At 37.5% G+C, this 25,330-nt stretch overlaps 1 long non-coding RNA gene across 1 annotated transcript in view; it reads right to left on the bottom strand.

Moving 5' to 3' along the window:
* Nucleotides 1-25,330, bottom strand: part of LOC147842401 (uncharacterized) — a 143,105-nt gene that overhangs the window by 16,693 nt on the left and 101,082 nt on the right. Inside the window, exon 2 of the long non-coding RNA XR_015499614.1 lies at nucleotides 17,095-17,333. This is a non-coding gene — a long non-coding RNA (uncharacterized LOC147842401). The remainder of the gene's footprint in view (nucleotides 1-17,094; nucleotides 17,334-25,330) is intronic.

The following is a 25,330-nucleotide window of genomic DNA, read 5'->3' as shown; positions in this document are numbered from 1 at the left end:
GCAGCCTTTGAGCAACAGACAGGGTAAGATAAAACTAGCGAACAATGCTTGATTCCTTTCACCCTGGGATGCTTTGCTAAAGCCTCAGCATGCATTGATATGACACAGACGTTTCTAAAGTGTGTTTGAGGCCAAAATAAATGTGACTGTGGCAAAGCTTGTGACCGTCCTGCTGAGGATATTATCTGATCACTTGGATGTGTTTCTCTTCCACCCACCTTCACAGGTCATTAAATGCATTTCTCTCCCAGAAAGCCTCAAAGAAAAAAAAGACAACGCTTAACCACAGGAACATTTTTCTCACCATGGCCTGAAACCTTCCTCTCCGCAACTTTGGGTGGACATTCAGAAAAAGATAAAAATCTGACATTTTGAGGACACTGAGCTAAGACCAAAGAGTTTCCTGCTGTCACGAGGGTAGCGCTTCAAATGTTGCCATGGCTTTGATTTCAAACATGAATTAGGCTCGGTGTTATTAGGCTGAACCACTGACGGGTCTTGTAACAATGTGCTCTATGACAGACCTTTGCAGATAGTTACAACTTAACCTGTGCGCGTATATCCACACACGCTCCCATTCTCTGCCGCTGACACAAAGGGCAGGTTTGAGAGATCTGACATTTAAAAACTAACAGCGCATTGCTAAGCCTGGATCGTTAACCTCTGAATCAATTAAACATCAGTCTGTGGTCAGTCCACTTGTGTGTTCATTTGGCATATGAATTTAATGACAACAGCTTAGTTTCATATTAAACAAATATGGATAAAGTGTAATTAATATTTGTCTTAAAGGGACAGTTCACAAAAAAGTAATACGTATGCAGTTTAAACTTTTATTCATTAATTTTCTTTTTGGCTTAGTCCCTTTATTTATCAGGAGTCGCCACAGCGGAAAGAACTGACAACTTATCAGCATATGTTTTACGCAGTGAATACCTTTCCAGCAGCAACCCAGAAACACCCATACACTCTCGCATTCACACACAGACACTATACGTCAAATTTAGCTTATTCAATTCACCTATAGTGCATGTCTTTGGACTTTGGGGACCTGGAGGAAACCCAAGCCAGCATGGGGAGAACATGCAAACTCCACACAGAAATCCCAACTGACCCAGCCAGGGCTCAAACCAGCAACCTTCTTGCTGTGAGGTGACAGTGCTAACCACTGAGCCATTGTGCCACCCTTCCAATTCCAGGTTATTGATAAGAAAAAGTTGAGAATGTGTTCAGAATTAATTACATTTATGCATTTGCTAGTTTCAAGGCATAAATTGTTGCAGTTCCTAGAGAATTAAACTCGTAACCTTGACATTTCGAGGACCATGATGTACTGTTTGAGGTACGGGAAAAAAATTATCAGGAGGATGTTTTTACTGCTCTTTTCCACACAGTGAAAGATAAAGTGGGCAAACGATGCCAAGCTCCAAAAATGGCAAATAAGCACTGGAAAAGTTCAAATTGCTGTGAGCATTCAAAAGTTTCCTGTTGTGTTCCTAAATAAACAATAAGGGATTGCAGTGGTTTACAATTACAAGAGTGTAAGTAAAACATGCCTGACCTTTTACCATTGGGCAAATTATCCTATATAAAGGATAATAAAAAATATATGCCATGTTTTTTTTATGCATTTTTATATAAAATATACACTTACCAGCCATGTTATTATGTACACACTACTAGTACCGGTTGTCCCCCTTTTGCCTTCAGGACTGCATTTATCCTTCGTGGCATAGATTTAAAAAGATACTAGAAATATTCCTTAGAAATTTCGGTCCATATTGACTTGATTGCATCACGCAGTTGCTGCAGATTTGTCGGCTGCACAGCCATGATGCAAATCTCCTGTTCCACCACATCCCAAAGGTGCTTAATTGTATTGAGATCTGGTGACTAATGAAATGTTGTTGAAGCCAAATTCTGACCCTACCATCTGAATGTCACTGCAGAAATCAAGACTTATCAGACCAGGCAACGTTTTTCCAATCTTCCATTGTCCAATTTTGGTAAGCCTGCGCGAATTGTAGCCTCAGTTTCCTGTTCTTAGCTGACAGGAGTGGCGCCCGATGTGGTCTTCTTCTGCTGTAGCCCATCTGCCTCAAGGTTTGACATGTTGTACATTTAGAGATACTCTGCAGCATTCCTCGGTCGTAAAGAGTAGTTATTTGAGTTACTGTTGCCTTTAAATCAGCTTGAACCAGTCTGGCCATTCTCCTCTGACCTCTGACATCAACAAAATAGTTTCTTTTTTCTGACCATTCTCTGTAAACACTAGAAATAGTTGTGTAAGAAAATCCCAGTAAAGCAGCAGTTTCTAAAATACTCAGACCAGCCCACCTGGCACCAACAACCACGCCACATTCAAAGTCAATTAAATCCCCTTTCCTCCACATTCTGATGCTCAGTTTGAACTGCAGCAGATCGTCAAAAACAACTTTGGCTACCTATAGTTTGTACAACTTATACCTTTTTTTTTCCACAAAGGAGTTTCTTTTTGGGGTGATGTTTTTAAAAGAGTCACCTCTTATGTTCGCTTTGCATTGTTGGGGATTTTACTTGTCATATTCGAGAAAGATTCAATGGTCTTGAGTAAGATTCAGTGATCTTGAAACCAAAGAGATGTCACAAACATTTTCTGTAGTGTGTGCGGCTACAACCGCAATAAAATTGCAATATAAAAAATTACCATTTAAATCAATGCTGGATGACCAGGACGATATTGTACTCCTCCATTATTTTTGTTGATGCATACAAAAAATCCACAATTGTTAAAGTGTGACTCATCTTACATGCACATACCAAAAGGTTGCATTGTGGTCTGGATTCAGTAGATGTCATGCAGTCTACATACTGTTCTACTCGGGTTTATTAGATCCATGTTGCACAGTGTGATTTGTAATGATTTTATAAGATTGCTAAAATCATACCATCTCTAGAAGGCTTTATCTGGTTATGCGGCATCACTCATCTCACTCTGTAATAATTTAAAGGTCCACTATATAGAGGTTTTGCTCTCTGGAGACAATGCTTATTCTTATTCTTGTGCCATCCCTGAAGTACGCCTAGAGCAGGAAGTCACCGGATCCATCAGCCAAGCGTTAATTACAGCTGCCCCGCCACCCAACTCCCAAAAGAACAGCAGCAAAATAATTACCACAGGCACCACGAGTCCTCCAGTCCATCACATTAAAACGATACCTGAGACTCCATTGGTCTTCAAGCCATCCAATCGCTCCTCTTCAATACCTTCCCTTTGGATAGGGGAAGAGGGATGGGACTTGGCGGTGCCTCAAGTGATGTTACCATTGCTTGCGCCAAATGGTCGTGTAATTAAATTTCCCATTTTGCTCAAATAGCAAGGACAGCCTCCTCCCAGCTCCATTTGAGGCACTAATGTATGTTTTATACTGAATATGCATCCCTGGCCCATTAATGTTGATGGACACACATTCCTTTTGTTTTCTAAGTGGCTGTAGGCACATTCAGGCCCCTCTTATCAGCAGTGATTGCCATTTAATATCCACATGATGGATAGGGGACATTAACATAGATCTACACCCTCCCTTTTAGTATGAGCATGAGGTATGAATGCATTTAGAGACATGTATCACAAATATAGGACAAGTAGTATCCACTGTCAAAACAAAACAGGTGTCACATAGAGCCTTTTGTACTGAACACTGTATAAAAAAGGCCATCATTTCAACTGCAAAAAAAAAAAAAAACGTAAAAAATACAACAGTACAAAACTGTAACTGGGTTAGCAATAATAATAATAGTTACCTTAATATGGTAAATAACATAAATTGATGCCCTTGAGTTCTCTACAATTGGCAACGCAGTGGCGGAGTAGGTAGTGCTGTCGCCTCACAGCAAGAAGGCTGCTGGTTCGGGCCTCGGCTGGGTCAGTGCCGTTTCTATGTGGAGTTTGCATGTTCTCCCTGTGTTCGCATGGGTTTCCTCCGGGTGCTCCGGTTTCCCTTACAGTCCAAAGACATGCGGTACAGGTGAATTGGGTAGGCTAAATTGGGTAGGCTAAATTGTCCGTAGTGTATGAGTGTGTGTGTGCGAATGAGTGTGTGTGGATGTTTTCCAGAGATGGGTTGTGGCTGGAAGGGCATCCGCTGTGTAAAAACGTGCTGGATAGGTTGGCGATTCATTCCGCTGTGGCGACCCTGGGTTGATAAAGGAACTAAGTCGAAAAGAAAATGAATGAATGAATAAATGAGTTCCCTACATGACACGTAACATTTTTTTGTTGACATTACCAGGACTTGACATTAACTTTTTTGATCACCAGCCACTGTGGCTTGTAGTTTTTCAACATTACTAATCACTTGCCATTTTTCAGTAGCCACAATTTTATAATTGGGAAAATATTTTATATACATCCAATTTGACTTTGACAGTGTGTTATTTCCACATGCCTCCTCATTCATTTCACTTTTTGTGTATTGTGTATGAGCTTGCCCAGTGAGCATGAGCAAATGGTTTCCTAGTGTCACATTGCAATTAGTTTTTATTTTACATGACTTTTCAGGGCTAAACACGAAGGATTGACCATTTTTCTCTAGCCACACCAAAAATAAATAAATAAAGCCTTAACACAAAATTTTAAACTATGTGTCAAAACAAGATAAATATAGCTAGATACATGCGCATTTTATTCAACAAAAAATGACATTTAAAGAATTATTTACAGTAGTCTGTCCAGACTACCAATACATAAATGGAGAGGTAATCTCATATTAAAGTAATGTTATTGTAAATTATGTTAATTAAACCATATTAACAAAAGTAAATGTAAGCAAAATAAAGCAGGTGAAAAATATAGCATGTGCGATAATGAAAGGATGGCAAGTGCGCACAGTCAATGTTAGGCCCAATAATAATATCTGGTATATATATATTTAATATATATGTTCAAAAATGTTTAAAGTGAAAGCAACTGCTGATGCTTAAAAAAAGACATTTAAAAAAATCTGGAGCTCTTGATGGCAAAAGGACTGTGGCTGTACTAAGTGTTGCTTTTTATCCAGTCTATATCTAAGAGAACTGATCACACCAGTTACGTTTCAAGGTATGGATGCTTCATGCAAGTAAGCATTTCTTTTTGAAACTTTTAAACACTCAAGCGCATGACATCAGTGGTGAGAAGCACTGAGGGAGGATCGCCTGTATCTCACTGCATGCACAATCTTCTTCTCATTATGTATCCACCTATCTTTTGCTCACGCGAACACAATAACGCTGTGCTCTAGGACATTGGACCTTTCTTATTGTTGAACTCTGCTTTTTAAGAAAATTACAATTTAAAAACTATCTTTAACCAGCCAAAGTACCAAGTTGGAGTTTCTAACCTACCACAGCTGAAATCTACCTGCATTTGGTGGGTTGGCGGGTGTTAATGTCAAGCCATGGGCATTACTATGATTCTTTTTATTTTTTATAGTTATGTACATCAACATTTTTTTTTTTTACATCTAATTTGGGTCAAATTAGGATAATGTTAATGTATGGATGGTGTTTAGTCTAGTATGTTTCTCTGCATGTGGGAAAATTTGTTTGTGATGAGCTTTGGTTCATAATGTGACTGTCTCATCACCACACACAAACAATTGTGTTTTTGTCTGTGTAACAAACTACAATGTGTAGATGTTAAAATAACTGATGTATAACACTGTAAATTTATGAAATATGATAATTTAACAAAAAAAAAAAAAAAAAAAACAGGCTCATTCTGAAAACAATGCCCTATATACGTTTCAGGAGAAATTGTGAATTATGTAGCCAGTGGTATGTATGGGTGCATCTCATCTTTGAATTGAATGCTACGGGGCAGTATAGTGTCATTCCTTTTTGGGCTTACAAGCTGACTATTTACCTTCATGTGGACGGCTATACCGCTGTTAACAGTTTGGCCAGTTGCTCACCATTTACGTCGGCAGACTTGAGACACAGAGAGAAGCTGACCACAACGACAGCGTTTGGTTCTGGCAAAGAACGGTTCCAGAAAATAAGAATTCAAAAGATAAAATAAACAAGTAAATAACAGGGTGAGGATGTGTTAAAATCTGAAAACATGATAAAAATCAGGCAATGTGTAGATGTTCAAATCACTGATGTATAACACTGTAAATTTACTAAATATGATAATTTACCAAAAAACCAACACAGGCTCATTCTAAAAACAGAGCCCTATTTATGATTCTGGAGATTGTGAATTATGGGTTAGGATGTGTTAAAATCTGAAAACATGGTAAAAATCAGGAGAGGGCCTTTATTTTTCTGGATTGCTTTTTAAAACTGTCGGTTAGGTTTAGGAAAGGAAGAAGGTGGGTCAGTCAATCAGTCAGTTAACAGCAACCTCTGTTGGATTTATGTGAGAAGAGCAGGTACGAATGGCAATCGAGAGAGAAACTTGAGATCTCAAAATGTGTACACAGCAACCTCTGGGGGATTTGCAAAGACAAAAACTGCAAAAAATTAATAAATAATTAAATAAATAAATAAATAAAAATAAAAAACGTAGCTCCTGAGACATATTTGGCACTCTCTAGAAATGTATATCAGAATGAGCCTGGCTTGGTAAAAAACTATTTTTATTAGTAAAATTCTGGCAACCTCAGCTGCAATTTTTTTTTTTTTTTTTACCATAAATATTATGGATTATTTTTACAGTGTACCTCCATGAAGTCCAACTACGAAAGGAGCTCCAGTAGAACACTTGCATCTGTACTAATCCAGCTTTGGCTGAGCGGCATTTTACAGTCATTGTTTTCTGTCTGCCCTCGTTCACAGAGGTTGTCAAGTGTATTGGGTTTCATCATATGAATCGGGCAGATTACAGGGAACACCAATTCTGTGGCACACTTGAAAAGGATTACGAGTTGAGGAGCATGTGGTAGGGGGCTCTGGCGGCTCCTTGGATTCAGTGGGACTTGCTAATCCCTTTAAATCAGTTCTGTTAATCCCTCTTCTACACTCCTAGCCACTGCATCCAAACCAACACTTACACACATACGCATCCTTCCTTTGTACCCCCAGTGGTTGTCTAAGTGCAGCATTATTTGGTTCCCTAATTATCTCATTTTAGCATCCTCCATTAGCACTACACTAGGGGAAGCACCGCCAAACCTCAACGACAAGTGTTGACAGCACAAACATAGCATCATATTGCATTTGAGCTCATCAATATATGCACACAGTGAGACCCTCGTGGACATTAAACAGGGGAAAACACATTATGAATGAGTTAGACTCACTTGCTAATTTGCTAACGGCTTCCTCTGTACTGCAACCTTGTAATATTTATTCTACTAGCTATTATGATTTATTTAACACAGTTTCAGGCTGTTCTGACTTTCAACTTTTGCATGTAAAAAAATGAATAAAGTAATGGAAATAAAGAAATAGTGTTTCCAAGTGAGCAGTGTAGGGCTGCAAGCAAAAAACAAACACTAGACAATCACTGAGATCTAATTCAAAAACAACAGACTCTTATGAGCCTTAAAACTAGTTGAATCTCTTTCACATGTACAATCACACTGGTGTGATCAGTCTAGGCAGGTCCTTGTAGCATATAATCTCACTGCTGTGATTAGAACTTTCAGAACACACATCATCAACTGCTACATTGAAATCTGATTCCCCATGATGGAACATAGAAAGAGGCATGCTGTGCTTAAGTAGCAATTTATCAGGGTTTTCAAACAAATATTAACATAACATTTATTTTAGGCCTATTTTAGATATTAAAATACAAATAGGTGCCAGCAAAGCATTATGGTTTGTAAGTACACGTCAATGTCTATGGAGATGGCAGTAATAATGATTTTTAAATATAACTAAACGATTCTTTAATCTTGCTTTAATCGTGTATTATATATACTGATTAAATCATTTGAAAGTTTACTCTGATTTTCTTGGTTAAACAGCCACTTTCTTTCATGAATTTTGGGAGAAAATTATGCCTTAACATGTTGTAAATCCAGCAGCCCTAATCTCTCCTGGAACATGGTGGTACCCATTGCCCCTCATATATCAAATAATATGATCATTAACAAGGCATTTAAAAAACCAAGTTAGTTCTAATATATTTGAAAGAATATCAGACATTTCACAATATAATTTAGACGTTTTTTAACATTTGCAGAAAAGGGAAAAAAGAAACAAAACATTTTGCAAATCCCTAATGATCGACAACTACTATTCAACAGAGTTTAAACAGTAGAGTCATTTTATATTTATACAAAACAATTCTAAAAAGTTTCTAATTGTGATTAGATAAATCACTTTGTCCTTCATTTTTCTCTTTGGTCTGTTCAGAATTTAAACTTTAATAGTCATTTAAAACTGCATGAAGTTGTGTTAATAAAGTATTTATTACAAAACAGAGTAACTATTACCATATACCTCAATAATACGGCATATAAATGTAAATTTGAATAGTTTAATAATCATTTACTAACTCATTCTAAATGAGCTTAAAAACCACCAGTTAAATAACTGCATTGTGAATAATGGAGTGCTTATAGAAACAAAACATTTCTCATTAAAGTATGACGATACAGTCACCAAGCACATTATACATGTTCTTATAAGTCAAGAATACAGCATTTTTAGCTGTAGTTATAAATTACCTACTATTGTCTAATATTGTAGAGTTAATACTTAACAAGTGATGGATTAACTATTATCTATTGCTTAATAAATTGCTAACAGTGTGTAATTATTAAACCCTGTTACAAAAATGCGTAAATCTTTCCATCAAAATTTAAAACTAAACAGATAATGCAAGGGAAATATACCAAAATCAATCAAATTGAATCAAGAGTTTGTTAATTAAAAAACAACAACAACTAAATCCATCAGCACCCAACCATACTGAATGCAGTCCTTTCAGAGAAAGGGCAAATCTTATGATGCTCAGTCGGTTTCCCAGAGTCATACAATTCTGCATTAACTCATATCCAAAAGCATCATGCACTTCATGAGCTTGGGCAACTTGATGAATACGCAAGAAAACATCTGTTTGCTGAGCTGTGAACAAAGAAGCTGAAATGGCCACCCCATTTTCCTGCTAATGGAATCCCTTGGCCCAGCGGGCCCATTCAGTGGAGCTCTTCACACTCATTACACTGCTGGACTGAAGATAAACTGTGTACATGACCACACATCATTAGGCCTTAGATGGCTTCTTGTGATGGCAAGAGAGATCCAAAATATCTAGTAAGTGAAAAATCAAATACAAAATAAAGGTAAAAGTACAGTGATTGTAAGTTGTTTAAACCATGCAAAGCTTTTTTTAATATGAAAAAAAATAAAGTTTCTAGAAAAAGTCAATTTACTTAAAACCAAAAAATGTAAAATAATAATAAAATTATGTGGATTGCTGCACTTAATAATAATAATATTTTCCCACTTTTTGTAGTAGAAGTGATTGAGATAAAAGTGGTAAAGGTAGCAGTAACATATTGGAATTGATCAATACATAAATCACTTGCCAAGCATCTGCTTTGAGTCTGAAATAAAAAAAGTAATTATACATGGGATCCAATTTAAATGACCAGAAACAGAGCCTAAATTTTAATATACACAAATTAAATAAGTGCTAGTGTATATAATGTAAAATGCATGGCTAATTATAATTTATGAAAAAAAATACAATAATAATAATGTAATAAGTAATAGCTAAATTAATAACATTAAACAAATGCATACTGTCCAACAAAACCAACATCATATGACTAGAGGGGATGTATATTTTTATGCATCAGTAGCATGTACAAGCAACACAATGTTGAGTGTTTGGCAAGTGCGAACAAAATTACCCGCTGAGTTCAGTGTAGGTTACCAGCTGCATCAGCAGTGCTTACTATTCGCCTTTTCATCTGCTCATGTCAGTCGTGATTAACCTCTGCCAAATAGGTCTAATTACCACAAATTTCCATGGCTACACAGAGACGCTTTTAATTTAAGACCGGGTCAGTTGGGACACTGTGAAGTGGCTCAGCAGCTCTTGCTCTCAATGCTTGCAGTAAAATCTCTCAGTATCTCACAAGTCTAAAAGAAATGTACTATAATAAATGTCCTGTGAAACCCACAGTTTTATTGACAAATTCTGTTTTCTATTTTCTAATGATATATCTTTGTCTTTGAGAACAAAATGACATGTATAGGAGATGAAATGTGGAGATTAGGCTAATAAATAATTCACATTATATTATCAAAACATAAAAATCCCTCCAAATTGAAGAATAAATAACAGAGGGGCTAATCGCATATTAGATTGCGATCTCACAGATCCTGTAAACAGTGGGGAGAAGAGCAATGCATTCTCCTCTGTGTCCCTCTAGCGCACAGTTATTCATTATAAGCCTGTCACCTAATCATCTCTCATCAAGCCTTAAATCATTGCAAACACTGTGTATGGAAATCAGGGAGACCACTGTATTACGGAGTAACCACAGTGCTATGAAATTAGAGCCACAGCTCATTCAGAAACACATACATTAGCACTATTCGGACAGTAATTCTCAGGGTGACATCAAAATTTGCATGGCTCCACTGTGATTTCACAAGACTGGGGGAAAATTTTAATAGAATTCGCAAATTACTACACAATGAAGAAACACCCCACTTAGCAATGTTTTTTTTTTTTTTTTTAAATTCCAAAATGTTTTTAAACAAGAATTAAATTACCATATGATTCTGGGGTTCATTAGTGGGTAATTTGGCTGGGATTTTTTAAGTGGGTGGTTGCAGAAAAGCAGACATTTCCAATTTGGAAAGAAATAAAAAACACTGATAAATGCAGCAAATACTGTATGTCCCTGTGCACAAAAATTCCCTATTCAAAATGGGATTAAGTGTCACTTTTTATATAGTTGAAGTCAGAAATATTAGACCCCTGTTTATTCTTTTCCCAATTTTCTGTTTATTGTAGAGATTTTTTCAACACATTTCTACACATAATAGTTTTAATAACTCATTTCTGATAACCGATTTCTTGTATCTTTGTCATGAGAACAGTACATAATATTTAAATAGATATTTAAAAGACACTTCTATGCAGCTTTAACATGACATTTAAAGCCTTAACTAGGTGAACTAGGTTAACTAGGCAGGTTAGGGTAATCAGGCAAGTCATTGTATAAAAGTTGTTGCGTTCGCAAATCTGTGTGTTTGTGTGTTGTTTTTAGGGGGGGAATTGAGTTGTAGGGGTTGTGTAGTTTTATGAGTGGGAAGCATGGCTGGGACAGGTACAAGGATTGAGCTCGCTCACACGACGTCACGGTGTAAAAGTGGCATCTGCAGTGAGTGTGGAGAGTTGCTGTTTAGCTGTGGATGAAATTGTGGGACATGAGAATATTTTTTCTGCATCTAAAATGAATAGTGTAATAGTCATCTTTTTAAGCACAGTAGAGAATACAAATGAAGAATCCTACTGGAAGGCGTCCTCACTCCAGTTATGCCTCTTTCATTGCCCTCAAAACGAGTCACTCTCTCGAACGTCCCAAACAAGCACTGTCTTGCTTCGGTAAACTGGTCTCCTCGATTAAAAAAAAAAAAATCAAATTGGTGCTGCTTCTCTTTTACTAAAACACGTTTCATTTAGACACTGTTTACATAATTGTAAACAATGACGCTGATCTAGACCTCGCACTTAATTTCCGATTTGATGACTTTGACTAAGTGGTGTTCATTACCACCCACAAGATTTGTCATCAAGTCAATCATTTGGTCTGTGCTTGTCCCAACAAACACGAAGAAAGAAACTGGCCGTTGTGAACTGTGCCAGCGAACATTCATGATGGCGATCACAGTGTGAATCCTGTGGAGAATGCATCAGTTTCAGTGGAGGAGAGAGCGCAAAATACAAAAGAGGTTGAAGATGAGGAAGACAAAGATGAGTAAAGTGATAAAGAGAAATTGGTAGTTGTTTTCGGGGGGTGTTCCGGAGGTTGACGGTAGGCATAATGAAACAGATGTGGAGAAAACAGTATTTAAGGTGCCATTAAAAATGTGCATGGTTTTCGGCACGTGAAATAAGTTGATCTGGAAAATGAACTTTAGTCAGAGAGTGACAGCGAGATCTCTGATTCAAGCCTTACACTGTCTTAGAGTGAGTTTTCCAGTTGCAATTAGGGAGTAGATGACTATTTCTAAGGTCTATCTCTCTCTCTCCCCCACTTTTTCTTTCGTCACAGCGCAGGTCCCGCCCTTATTACGTCAGTGTTTTATTGATGTTATGTCCCAGACCCTAAACCAGGGTCGTAACATGATGGTTTGTTCTGTAGACTATAGAGAAAAAAAGATATAGCTTAAAGGGTCTAAAAATTTTGGCCTTAAAATTTTTTTTGTTTGTTTCTTTTGTTTTATTTATTTAAACTGCATTTATTCTAGCCAAAACAAAATAAATAAGACTTTCTCCAGAAGAAAAAATATTATCATATAAACTAGGGAAAATTTCTTGCTCTGTTAAACATAATTTAGGAAATATTAAAAAAATAAAAAAATAAAAGGGGGGCTAATATATCTGACTTCAACTGCATACCTTATGGAACACATGTATAGTGCTGAAAGCAGCCTTTAACATAAATATGACCTGATGTTTTTATTCATCTCTGTGGATTTAGCAGAATTTAAGCAACATGGAACCAAATTGGGACTCGTAATAGAAAACGAAGGCCCAGATGTACCAAAGTCAGCAGGGGGTTTTATCTAAATGAATAAACTCTCTGCTGGGGGGGAGAGTGTGAAGGGGGTGAATGCAGAGCAAGAAGCCACTAAATGATCAGAACACATGGCAACCCTTCCACGCAAGAACTACGATGATCTTTTTCCTTTCTTCCCCCTCTCGCTCTCTCCTTTTCCAGGGGATCTGTTTATCCAGGCAGGGTGGCTTTGAACCCTGGAGCCTTTGTAGTTCTGAAGCTTGCGGTGGCATCTGCTAATGTCAATGCTAATGAAATGAGCGCCGTTCCCCTGCCTGTCGACACACTTAAAAAGAACAGCACAAAAAAACGAGAAAAAAAACAGGGGGGCACGCAGGGAGCACGGTTTTATTTTTGGGCAGAATCTGTGCATTTATTTATGAATCCATTCATGCACAAGAGAAAACAAGGACCAAGAAAACAGGCAAAAGTACCACAAGAGTTGCCAAGTCTGGAACTGGTACAGAAACCACTTCAATTGACAGTGCCACATTAGCACAGAAGCTAGGAGATGAGCATCCCATGGGAGCGTACTGGAAAGCCTTTTTTCCTGAACACGGCTGCAAGGAACAAAATGATGAAATAAAGAATTAAAGAAATAACCCTGGCTTTTGCTTTCATACAAGAGCTACTTAGAAGGAGGGACCCAGTGTGCCAAATACTTGCTGGGCCGCTGAGCTCCGAGGTGTCGTCCACTAAACGATTTTGTAGACCAGTGAGAACAAAGGTACAAGAGAAGTCAAGCGGTGTCAGCAAAGCTTGTCAGATGATTTCCAGCAGAATGAAGAGACAACAGCCCCCACTTGAGAATCATTATTTTCGTCGTGCATTTGAAGCACTTTTCGTCAGATTGGAACGAAGCAAGTGCCAGCTGAGGGCAACGCTACCCCCTTCTCTCCCTCAGGAGAAAGAAGCCTTTTGATTAAGCCTCCTTCCCCTTCATCACACCTTAGCTTCAGTTCTCGAGTGCATCCCTCATGTTCGCCATTGCATTCTATCTGCTCGGTGTTGCTCTGAATTAGCAGCTGCCGCTAACTGGCTCTCATTTAGCAATTAGCACCAGTTTGCACAATGAAACTAACGGCAGGTCTCCCTCCCTAAAAATATAAACACATCAAAAGCGATTCAATTAGCTTGCCCACAAAACACAAATGGGAGATCATAGCATTAGGCAAATTAGAACGCGATGAAGGAGCAAAACAACACACTGAAACATGTTAATTAGAACTTTCAGGCATTACAGATAAAGAGGGAGATGGAATTGACCTGAAAGGAGAGGATAATACAAGGCTATTAGACAGTATCTCTGAAGCAAACACCAATAAGTCTGGCAATTCTAAAGACTTATCGAGGGTTGACTGATGGATGTGTAAGCGCTAATCATAGACTGATAGTTTGGTATTGACGACTGCAAATTAAAAACTAAAAGACCTGGTCCTATTTACCTACAATGTACAATTTGCTTAATCTTTTCTATGATACACCAATTTTAAATTAATGTGGCATGTTGATCAGCGTTGCCAGATCGACTAATAATTTCGACCTCTGTATGATGTGTGATCAATAATGAAAAAAAATTATCAAATAATGTACGATAATTTCTGAATTTTAAGGCATTTAAAAAATACTTCTCTGTAATCTTAGGGCTTCTATACTTATCGATCTAGCTTCATCTTTTGTCTACTGTTTGTGAGGAGAACATGGAGTTATGCACATTTTCTATCTCATCTTACGTTACATCTTCTCAGCCAAACAATGTAGAGATTGGCACTCTCTCGTGAGTTAACATTCCTGCCACATGCAACTGTGCTTAGGTCAGTAGTTTTCAGGTTGAGGTTGATAATTTAAGCAATAAAATAAATGAAAAAATGCTGAAAATGAAGGTGAGAAGGACAGGGGAGTTTGCCCTTCCGTTCTTGTTCTTCCCCATTCAAATGCGTCATGTGAATGTGTTTTTTTCAAAGTTAATCTCATCAAAACAAAGCCACGAAATCAGCTCATTACAGATACTCTGAATGGGCGCAAGCACATCTTATAGTGGGTTAAAATTTCCATGACAGCATCCATTTCGTACCACAAAATGAATCCCTCAAAATCTGGCAACATGCAGGTATCCAATGACAGCAACTTGGAGGTGGAGTTTGAATGTTCTCAACAAGGTACGCCTAGTTGTTGTTGTTTTTTAACACATTGTGGTAGTTTGCACATTGTGTCAAAACACCATTTGTCTAGATAATATCTGTATACTCTCTATTTGATTTGTGTACTATAATTTTCCTCCAAATACAATCATTTTGAGGTTCTGGTACGATACTTTGACATTTCCAACCTGGCAACACTGATATTGCTGGAACACCATTTCCAGCAACCAATTACATGTTATGGTCATGTTATGGCAGAGGTGGGTAAGGTCGGATTTGCAAAGCCGTGATCTTGCAGAGTTTTTATATATTGACTAAAACTCAACTGCTTGTAGATTTCTAGCAGCCCATTGATAAAACCTCAAAAAGCTTGTTCAAATAAGGTTAACATGGAAATCTGCAGATACAGTATGGGGCTCTCCAAAACTATTCCTGAAGTACATCTTCCCCCCCTGTGTTTTGGGCTTGTATTCTAGTCAATGTCTTATTGTTTAAGACAAGGGGAACCAATCTCACGCCTGGAAAGAAAGTGTTCTGCAAAATTTAGCTTCAATCTGCTCTATACACCAGCCAGGAGATTATAGTAATCTGAAAGACCTTGATTAGTTGGTTCAGAAGTGTAATTGCTGTTGGAGCTAAATTGTTTCAGAAAGATGGGATTTTTTTTTTTTTTTTTTTGACATGACCCTTGTTCCAAGACTAACAAATCATGTTGACCCTAGAACACACACAGTGCAAAATCAGAGCATGCTCAAGTGCTTATTTGGATGGTTTGCATGATCCTTTCTTGCCTCATTGTTATGAGTCAGCCTTTGAGTTGTCTGTGAGAAAAACAGATAAACATTGTAAATGGCACCTTAGAAATACCTTTTTGTCCTGTCTCTTTATCGGGAATTTTAGTCCAGGGTGCCTTTCCCTATCTTCACTGTAAATTTGCAGATATTTCTTACAGTTTTCATGTTTTGTGATACATATTATTATTATTTTTTTTGTTTTGTTTTTACTTATTTAGGTTAGATTGCATTATGGAACCTTGATCTTTCTTCCAACAACTTTTAACCTTGAAAAGTTAAAGAAGTGACTTCTACAAACATTTTTAATAGTTAGAATTAATAAACTGTCAGGGTTGGTGTTGTATTTTATGCTGCAAAAACCTGGTAATAGGCTGGTGGTACATTTTATGTTATTTTACAAACTTAGTTCTCTATATATTATTTCTTAAACAATATCTTGTCTCAAACTACTACAATGTCAATAAAAGTCACTTTGGTAAAGTGTACAGTTGAATTTTGAGTATCAAAAGTTGTCATAGCAGATATCAAGGTCCCATAATGCAATTCACAACAGTAAATAAACGGAAAACACAAAATAAAATATCAATTAACCGATTTTTTTACAGTGTAGTTCACAGCTCACTTCCACTTCTTTGTCATGTTTTATAGTGTCATTTTGTAATAATAATAATAAAAAAAAACGTTAAGAACGTTAATATTTATCAACTTAAACCACAATGTTATTGAGTAACGACAGTAAAGCTTGAGAATCGTTGTGTGTGGAAGGAAACAAGCTCAGATGAGCTTGAATGAGCAAAAGCGAATCTTTATCTGCCTCGTTTGTGCTGCTCCAGAGACACTCGGCTGGACTGCAGTGGTTATCGATGTGGACAGCAGCATTTGGTCAATACCTGAAGCAGCGCTCTAGCAGAGATCTCTACCGATTCGTGTAACACCTATGTTCTGGGTGGGTTGCAGGTCATGGTAGTGATTAAAGAACAAAAGCTTTAAATCTAGTCACTGTTTCTATCGAACTGACTTTTAATTTGATCATTTGCAAAACTTGGCCAATAATAAAAGTGGTCTTGTGGGACATGACATTTTATTTAACGGTATGTTCACTGATTTAGTAAAATGACCATAAAGCTCAACTTGACTTGAATTGAAATTGAAGGGGACACGGGGACAACAAATGCAATGCCTAATTTCTTTTAAATAGCATTCTATGATCTGCGAAAAGTAAAATGTTTATATATATATATATATATATATATATATATATATATATATATATATATAAAGTTATTCATTTGTTCCTCCTCCATTTCTTTGGTTTTATCACAGTGCTCTCGGGTGGAAGAACAAGGGTGCTATGACAATTTAAAGTTGAATCAAATCCAAACTGACAGTGGTTTTGTCTCTGATCAGTGGGTGAGATTGAGGGTGATGGTGAAGAGTTACCTGTGGGCTGACAGTCAAGACGATATTGATGGACTGCTCCTTTGATCTGGGCCGCTCCTGGGCTCGGGCTCCGACTGCTTTTAAAGGTGCTCCACCAGTTATTGAGGTCGATACCTGGCAGCTAACATGCTGTGAGTTGTTGCCATGGTTCCCTTGCTGAAAGACCAATCCCAATGCTGCTGACCCTAGTAACCTCAGCACAGTCCCAAATTTGCCTGCCTTTGAATGAGTAAACACTCCTATAGGGATAAATCAGAAAGACAAATCCCAAATCAATATCGTAATAATTTCTCCAAAAGAGGAAAAATAAGTTAAGCAAAGAAGACTTTCATATCTAGTAAAAGGCCACAGCAATTAAATTGGTCTCCACAGGACATCTCAATAATGTTGTACATTTTCCAAGCTATGCCTTCCAAATTCATTATATAGATCAAATCATCTAAATTGGCTTCATAGAAATGGTCCAAACAATCATAACATAATAATAATTAGAAGCCAATATGCAGTGTAGTTAGAAAATTAAATAAGCAAAATGCATACCAGGAAAATTAATTGCATTGGTCATTACAGGTCATTGAATATTACTTTTCTCAGACAGATTTTCAGTTTGTTAGCCAAAATAAAAATATTAAGTGGTCAAAATATTGTCCAAGAATGTCCAGGAAAATGTCTAACATATTAACTATAGTCCTGGACATAATAAATATTTTAGTATATGATAAATTTGCACAGGTTCTATTTTAAACGCTGTACTTAACCTTAGTCTGATGTTGTCTTGAGTCATGACAACCTGTTCTGGTTTTTCATTGACCTTCACCTGATTTTTAAATCTTGTACGCAGTACCCCAGAAGGTACTGTATTTAGACACTAACTTCACTTCTGTTAGCCAGAATTTTGCAATGGCGCTTAACCTAGTGGTCTCAAGGTGATATGCAAGTAAAGTACATGAATGTTTTTCACAAGCGCAAACACAATGCAGTTCTTCACATTACTGTAATGATCCATAAATGTGAACTTTTTTGGATTATACTAATTTTAGAAATGAATGCTATCTCAATTGATGTTCATTTATTCATTCCTTTTATTTTCAGATTAGTCCCTTTATTAATCAGGGGTCGCCACAGCAGAATTAACCTTCCAGCCGCAACCCAACACTGAGAAACACCCATACACTCTTACATTCACACACATTCACTACCGCCAATTTAGCTTATTCAATTCACCAATAGTGCATGTCTTTGGGATGTGGGGAAACCAGAGCACCTGGAGGAAACCCACACGAACACGGGGAGAACATTCAAACCCCACACAGAAATGCCAAGTGAACGAGCCGAGGCTCAAACCTGCGACCTTCTTGCTGTGAAACAATCATTCAACCCCCTGTGCCACTATGCCACCTCCCTCAGTTGATATTTTCTTGTCTATTTTTAAAACTATTAGCTTTAAGTCTGGTTTAAACAGTAAAATCTTAACATATTTTTGAGGCCACTGTACATGCATTTTCTTACTTTGTGTCTTTCTGATTCACATTACCACTGTATTCAGTTCAAATTTAATGAGGTGTGTATATGTGTGTATGCATATATATATGGGCAGAAACAAACTAGTCAATGTTTAATGGTTATACAACTTGTAGTATCAGTGGAGTCATGATGAAACTAGAAAATCGCTAGATGGACAATAATAAATAGCATTTCATTTTCCATTACATTATTATTACACCTTATTATGCATTAAAAATGGTAATATTTTGGTTTTGGGGGTGTCCAATAACAATCTGATAGGCGTGCAAGGTTAATAAACCCTTCATTGTCTTATAATATGCATTTATTTTTACCTAATTATCGTAACGACTCCCATATGATTTGTTCAGCGACTCCTTTGTTCCCAGACCCCTCCTTAGCACAATGCTTATCTGTGCTGATTGGCCAGATGACCCAGTCTGTTGTGCTTGGTCGACTGCGTTAGGTGCAAGAGGAATGCCCACCACGGCTTATCAACAATTTTGAAGTAGTCAGAGTGCAGACAGAGTGTAATCAGAGTGTAATCAGTGTATGCGTAAGCATACCTGCCAACACATTCTCCCCTGTTTCAGAACTATATCCGCCACCCTCCCATTTTGTTATTTCTTCTCATAATATTTTTTGCTGCTTGTTCAAACTACCTATTAAAAATTTGCTAAAATAACACGAATCTTGAGATTCTTTAAATTAATTGCTTTATGTTTGATCCACCTAAATTTGTTAAATTAACTTAATCTATTTGTGTTGGGACAACATGCCAAAATTATGTGGAACCCTGCATTTTTTTCAATGTATTAATATGTACAAATAACATTTAAAGAACCATTTTATAGCATTCATTATGAGATTTATTCTGTATAAGATTTTAAGTCAACTCATGCAACTGACAATGATTTTAGAGTACTACTATGCACACTGCGATCACTAATGCACAGGTGTTTGTTGTCTTGCTTCATAATTACTCTTACAAGGCAGGTTACATTAGCATCAGATTAACATTCAGATAAAAAAGCAAAGGTTAGAGGAGAAATGGTCAAATTCGCAATCTTGTCTTTCTCCATCCGTCCTCTTCTCTCCATTCCTGTTTAATGCACTGTAAATGCATGCCCTTCTTGGCCCCCTGTGTGTACTCCATTGCCTTTTATTCCACGTTCTTCCCTCTTTTTCTGCTGTTTATTCTTTTTCTTGGCACAAGAAACACCAACACAGCACTAATGCTGACCCCGCTGAGAACGCACTTTCTGACTGTCTCTCTCACACTTTCTTTCCCCCTCTTTCTTTTTCTTTCTCTCTTCTCCTCTCAACTTCACCCTAAACCAGGCGGCGCTTTGCGATCTAGTCTGTAGCCTGTGACCTTCGCTCTCACCCCTGGGGAGCAGTGAAAATGACTGTTCCCCAAATCCCTCCAGCTGAGAATCAGTGAGTATCTATAATGCTCTGATGAACTCCTCCTATGAATGATTTGTAGCCCTTTCTCCATCAGTAAATATAGGTCTTATCGACCCACGCACACCCCGTCTGCGCTGCTATTTGCTCAAAGACTCCCCCCGCTCCACTCACATTAGAAACACATTTGAGTTTCTGATGAAGAAGAGTGATCTGATTGGCCACTCCTACACAGCCAGATCTTATTAGTATTCATGGATAATATTTACACATACATTTCTGTCCATTTGGATTTACCCTGGAAGAAAAATATGGACATGCTGAAAGCATGTAAACCTGTATTCTTGTACAGTTTGAAAACCTTAAAAGTAATATAATACACATTATACTGATAATGCCCTAATATAATTTACATTTATATCCAGATGAAGCTAAAACATAAAATCATATATTTTTGTTCTAATTAGACTTTAAATTTTAACCCGCAAAAATAATTCCTTGATTTGAATGATTCGGACATACAAAGTTTCTTCAAGGAACTACTTGTAAATACATTAACTCTTGTTATTAAGGACACATATGAATGCTAAGTAAACTGCAGCCAGAAACATATTGCTCATGCTCGCACTGGTGCACAGATAACGTACAAGAGACCAATGGTGTAAAGATACAAATTACAAATACTCCAATTATACTGTAATTGAGTAGTTTTTTCTTGGGAGATGTAATTTACTAATTATGTTTTAAAAAAAACAGTGCTGTATTTGTACTTTTACTCCAATATTTTCCTTCAAACTGTAGTTACTACTTTATTTTTTTATTGCCAAATGTGATTGGCTAAAGTAGAAAAATCAGTCCTCATTCCGGTCCAATCACATTGTACATAGAAAGTAAAATCGCATCATACTGAATGACCTCAAGATATGGGCGCTTTATTAGCGCAGCAAACACTTTGCAAGAATTAAAAATGGCCAAGAAGACATCCACAAAATGACCCAGAGACTTTTTTCAGACTGCATGTCACTGATGAGTAAATGAATGATGTTGGCTTTATGATAACTGACATCACTAAATAGCCTTAAACAATCACTTAATGGAAAAAATGGAAAAACAAAGGAAGGGCTGAATGAATAGAGGTCAGAACGAAGAAGGGTTGGACCAAACTAATGAAGGAAGGAAGAAAATGAATAAAGGAACAATTTAAGGAAGGACTGAACAAACTAGGGAGGGAAGGAAGGAAGGATAAAAGGAACAAATCAATGAACAAAGGACCTAATAAAGGAAGGAACAAGAATATGAATGAATGAATAAATGAATGAGCAAACAAATTAAGGGAGAAATGAAGGAAAGACCAAATGAATGAAGGATTCAAGGGAGGACTGAAGAAAGGAAGGAAGGAAGGAACAAACAAACAAACGAACGAATGGATGAATGAACAAACAAACAAAGGACCTAATGAAGGTAGGAACAAAAATATGAATTAACAAACAAATGAATGAACAAACAAATGAAGGGTGGAACGAAGAAAGGACCAAATGAATGAAGGAAGGGTTCAAGGAAGGACTGAAACTAAGGAAGGTAAGAAGAAACAACAAATGACCAAAGGACCTAATAAAGGCAGGAACAAAAATATGACCGAACGAATGAATGAGCGAACGAATGAAGGGAGGAACGAAGGAAAGACCAAATGAATGAAGGAAAGATTCAAGGAAGGACTAAACAAAGGAAGAAAGGAACAAACAAATGAATGAATGAACATAGGACCTATTGAAGGAGTGAACAAAAACATGAACGAACAAACAAATGAATGAATGGACAAATGAAGAAAGGAACGAAGGAAGGACCAAATGACTGAAGGAAGGGCTCAAGGAAGGACTTAAACTAGGAAGGAAGGAAGGAATGAACGAACGAACGAACAAAGGACCTTATGAAGGACGAAAAATATGAATGAACTAATGAATGAGCAAAAGAATGAAGGACCGAAGGAAAGAATGAACAAACAAATGAATGAAGGAAGGATACAACAAACAATCAATGGAAGGAAGGTTTTAAGGAAAAAACAAATATATGAAGATAGCTAAATGCCTTACAGAATGTTACGTTTACACATCCCTGCAAAAACTGCATGCAAACACATCAACCTTTCACAGTGTAATACTCACTACTCTTGAGTACTTTTAAAAGGGCTACTTTTTACTTATATTTTGAGTAATATTTACAACAGATTCTTTTACTCTACTTGCACTACATTTTTGGCATTTTTTAAGCATGAGCACACATCACTTTGCATCTTATAAACACAAATTAGCCTTAACATTACATTCTGGATCACCCCTTTAACGTAATGATACTAAAAATTAAAATAAGTACTTGATTGAAATGGAAACAGGGTTTCTTAGGTTTAGAGGCTTGTCAAATGGTCAGGCAAAATACTCAAGAAACCTTATCCAGTGGATAACAGTGAAAATGTCACAAGTTGACGTGTTGACGGTTTCACTGGGTATCGGTCATCAGTACTTATAAGGGGTTAAGCACATCACTGTACACTCTCTCTAGCAGTAAAGCTTAAAAACAGTCCATGATCACTGCAGAAACTCTGCGAGAAAGCCCTCCTGCAGCCCCGGACATACCAGACATCACCCCTGCTGTTATACAGCAAAAACACACAAAAAAAGAAATGCTGGAGCCAAATATACAGCCTATCAGCTAGAGCAAGGCACACAGGCTCACTTGCTAATGAGAGACTAGTGTGCTAGAGCTACATGCTAAGTTTTCCCAAGGCAATTGGGACTTCCTACTGCAACACTTCAGCATCCCCCCTCCATCAAAAAACACAGGCAGTGTACAGCACCACCAAGCAGCAAACCCACAAAACTAAATTTAATCATCGGCACAGCGCTTGTTTCCCAGCGTGAGCCCCGCGTCCAATTATGAATTCATTTATTTGCGATTTATTTTATGACAAACGTGCAGCGCTCCGAACGTAATGGTGCACAAGCCTGTCGTGCGGCGAACGCCTCGCTGAGTGACTGAAAAGAAGCTAAGCGTGATGGGATTGCTCCAACCTCTAATGGGAGTTTGGAGATGCTGGGTGAGTTAATGCTGCAGGCTAATCCAGGAAAAATCACTTTAAAAAAAGGCAAAAGAAACAAAAAATGGCTTTAACGCAATGAGATTTCAAGGCTGAAAATAGACTGAATAACCATGACTAATAAGGGCCTGGTTAATGCTTCGTATAATCTCGCCAAATTAATATGTTAGACACAATTGGCACGTAATTAATTCCTGCGAGTACACCCAACAAGAAGATTTATTTTCAAATGTCAATCAAGCTGTAAAAGCCCACCCCAGCAGAGGGATTACACTACACGGCCGCATAATTCTAATTATGTGGTTATGTTGAATTACACGGTTATATTGACCATATACACTGTGTATGTATAAACAGCCATTACCTGGGCAGTAAAAATCACCACTGACAAGGGCCGATCATCAAAAGCAAGGTCATTCTAATAGATGAACAGTCTGCCTGTAGCTTTGGTTTTTATGACTTCATAAAGAATGGGTCTCAATGGGACCATCAGCATCCCGGCTATCTCGCAGTGTGATCTCTCGCCCTCCGTCTTCTGAAGTGCCAGGCCTCGTGTCTGTGGTGGCGCAGCGGCCTGGTGTCTGGCTTGAAGTCAAGAGTCAAGGTTGGGGAGAGGAGAGTGACGAGGAGTGGGGGACGACTGACCGCCTCTGAGGGGGGAGGCTTTGATCAGAAAGCAGATTTAAGCTGGAGTGACAGTCCACCAGTGCACAGCTTTGTCCTGGCCCCAGCTCAAACGCCATTCGACTGCAAGCACAGGGTGCCAATGCAGGGCATGTGTGTGCGCGTGTGTATCAGTGTACCCAGATGACATGCTCCCACACGCTAACACTGACACACACACACACATAAACATCTGCTGGTAAACAAGCGCAAACATAGACAGACACTCAAAGCAAACAGAAACAGACTGGAAATTCTATGCATACAAATATGATCATTCAATATTTCTGCGAACACTGGTGCTTTGGATTTTACGTATAGGAGCTAGATCTGATTTTACTTTGTTGCTCACACTGTGGAAACCATTGCTTTAATGGATCAAAAAAGTCAGTGAATTGGTGTAAAGTACATTATTATTTTTTTTATTTTGAGAAAAGTCATCTAACATTACAAAACTTCAGGCCTCTTCAGCAATTCACCTTCAAACTAAAACATATTTTTCCTCCCCATTTTGGCTTTCTGTCCAATTTATGTTAACAAAATAAATATTGTGTAAAGTTGGTAAATGAAAAAAAAGATGTTTTCCTGTTTTTTAAAATGTGATACAGTCATGTGTTCAATTCGTCTTAAAGCAAGAGGGTGGATTCCACTGTTTAACTCTTTGATGCACAACATGGGTCTAAAATGACCTAAACAAGTTTATTTTTCTATATCTTTGCAATATTTTAACTTAATCACTTAGTATTTTGTGTGTTTGTGTGTACACTTAGTGTTTTTCATAAGCACAAAGCTTTGTATTTTTTTTTTCTTTTTTACTTTTTGAATAAAAACCATTTTTGTGTCACTACCCTTTTAATCCACACCATTGGGTCTGAAATGACCTGCATTCATATCCTCTTATTTCAATCATGGCTAAGGTTTTTTTCTTTTTTCTTCTTTTCTTTTTTTGCAGAATCTTTAAATTAAAGGCATTTTGTTGTTTACAAATTACAGGTTTCATAAAATATCTTGTTTTACTCTCACACAAATACTTATGTTTAGTGCTGTTTTTGTATTTGTACATCAATTTTAAAATAAGTGTCAAAAATTACCCATATAGAAACCTATGCTGTTTCATAATTGTTGCAAAAAGGAACCATTTACTGCTAAATACTGTTCACCTGGCACATTTTACAACTCAACATGGCTGATATCTGATGGTTTTATATACTTATTTTATAGATAGAAATGTATATTTTGACAGACGGACAGACAGACGGACGGACGGACGGACGGACGGACGGACGGACGGACGGACGGACGGACGGACGGACGGACGGACGGACGGACGGACAGACAGACAGACAGACAGACAGACAGACAGACAGACAGACAGACAGACAGACAGACAGACAGACAGACAGACAGACAGACAGACAGACAGACAGACAGACAGATAGATAGATAGATAGATAGATAGATAGATAGATAGATAGATAGATAGAAGTCAATAGCTGGTGTTCTACTGTATGTGCAAGAGGCCTGTAGTTGTAACAACTGTAAACATGTAGTTGTCATTTGTGAGGAATATAA

The sequence above is a fragment of the Danio rerio genome, chromosome 9 (genome assembly GCF_052040795.2).
Source record: "Danio rerio strain M-AB ecotype USA chromosome 9, GRCz13ab, whole genome shotgun sequence".
In the NCBI taxonomy this organism is placed as follows: Eukaryota; Metazoa; Chordata; class Actinopteri; order Cypriniformes; family Danionidae; genus Danio; species Danio rerio.
Note: the sequence above shows the minus strand (reverse complement) of the source record. Positions and strands in the feature narration are given on the sequence as shown.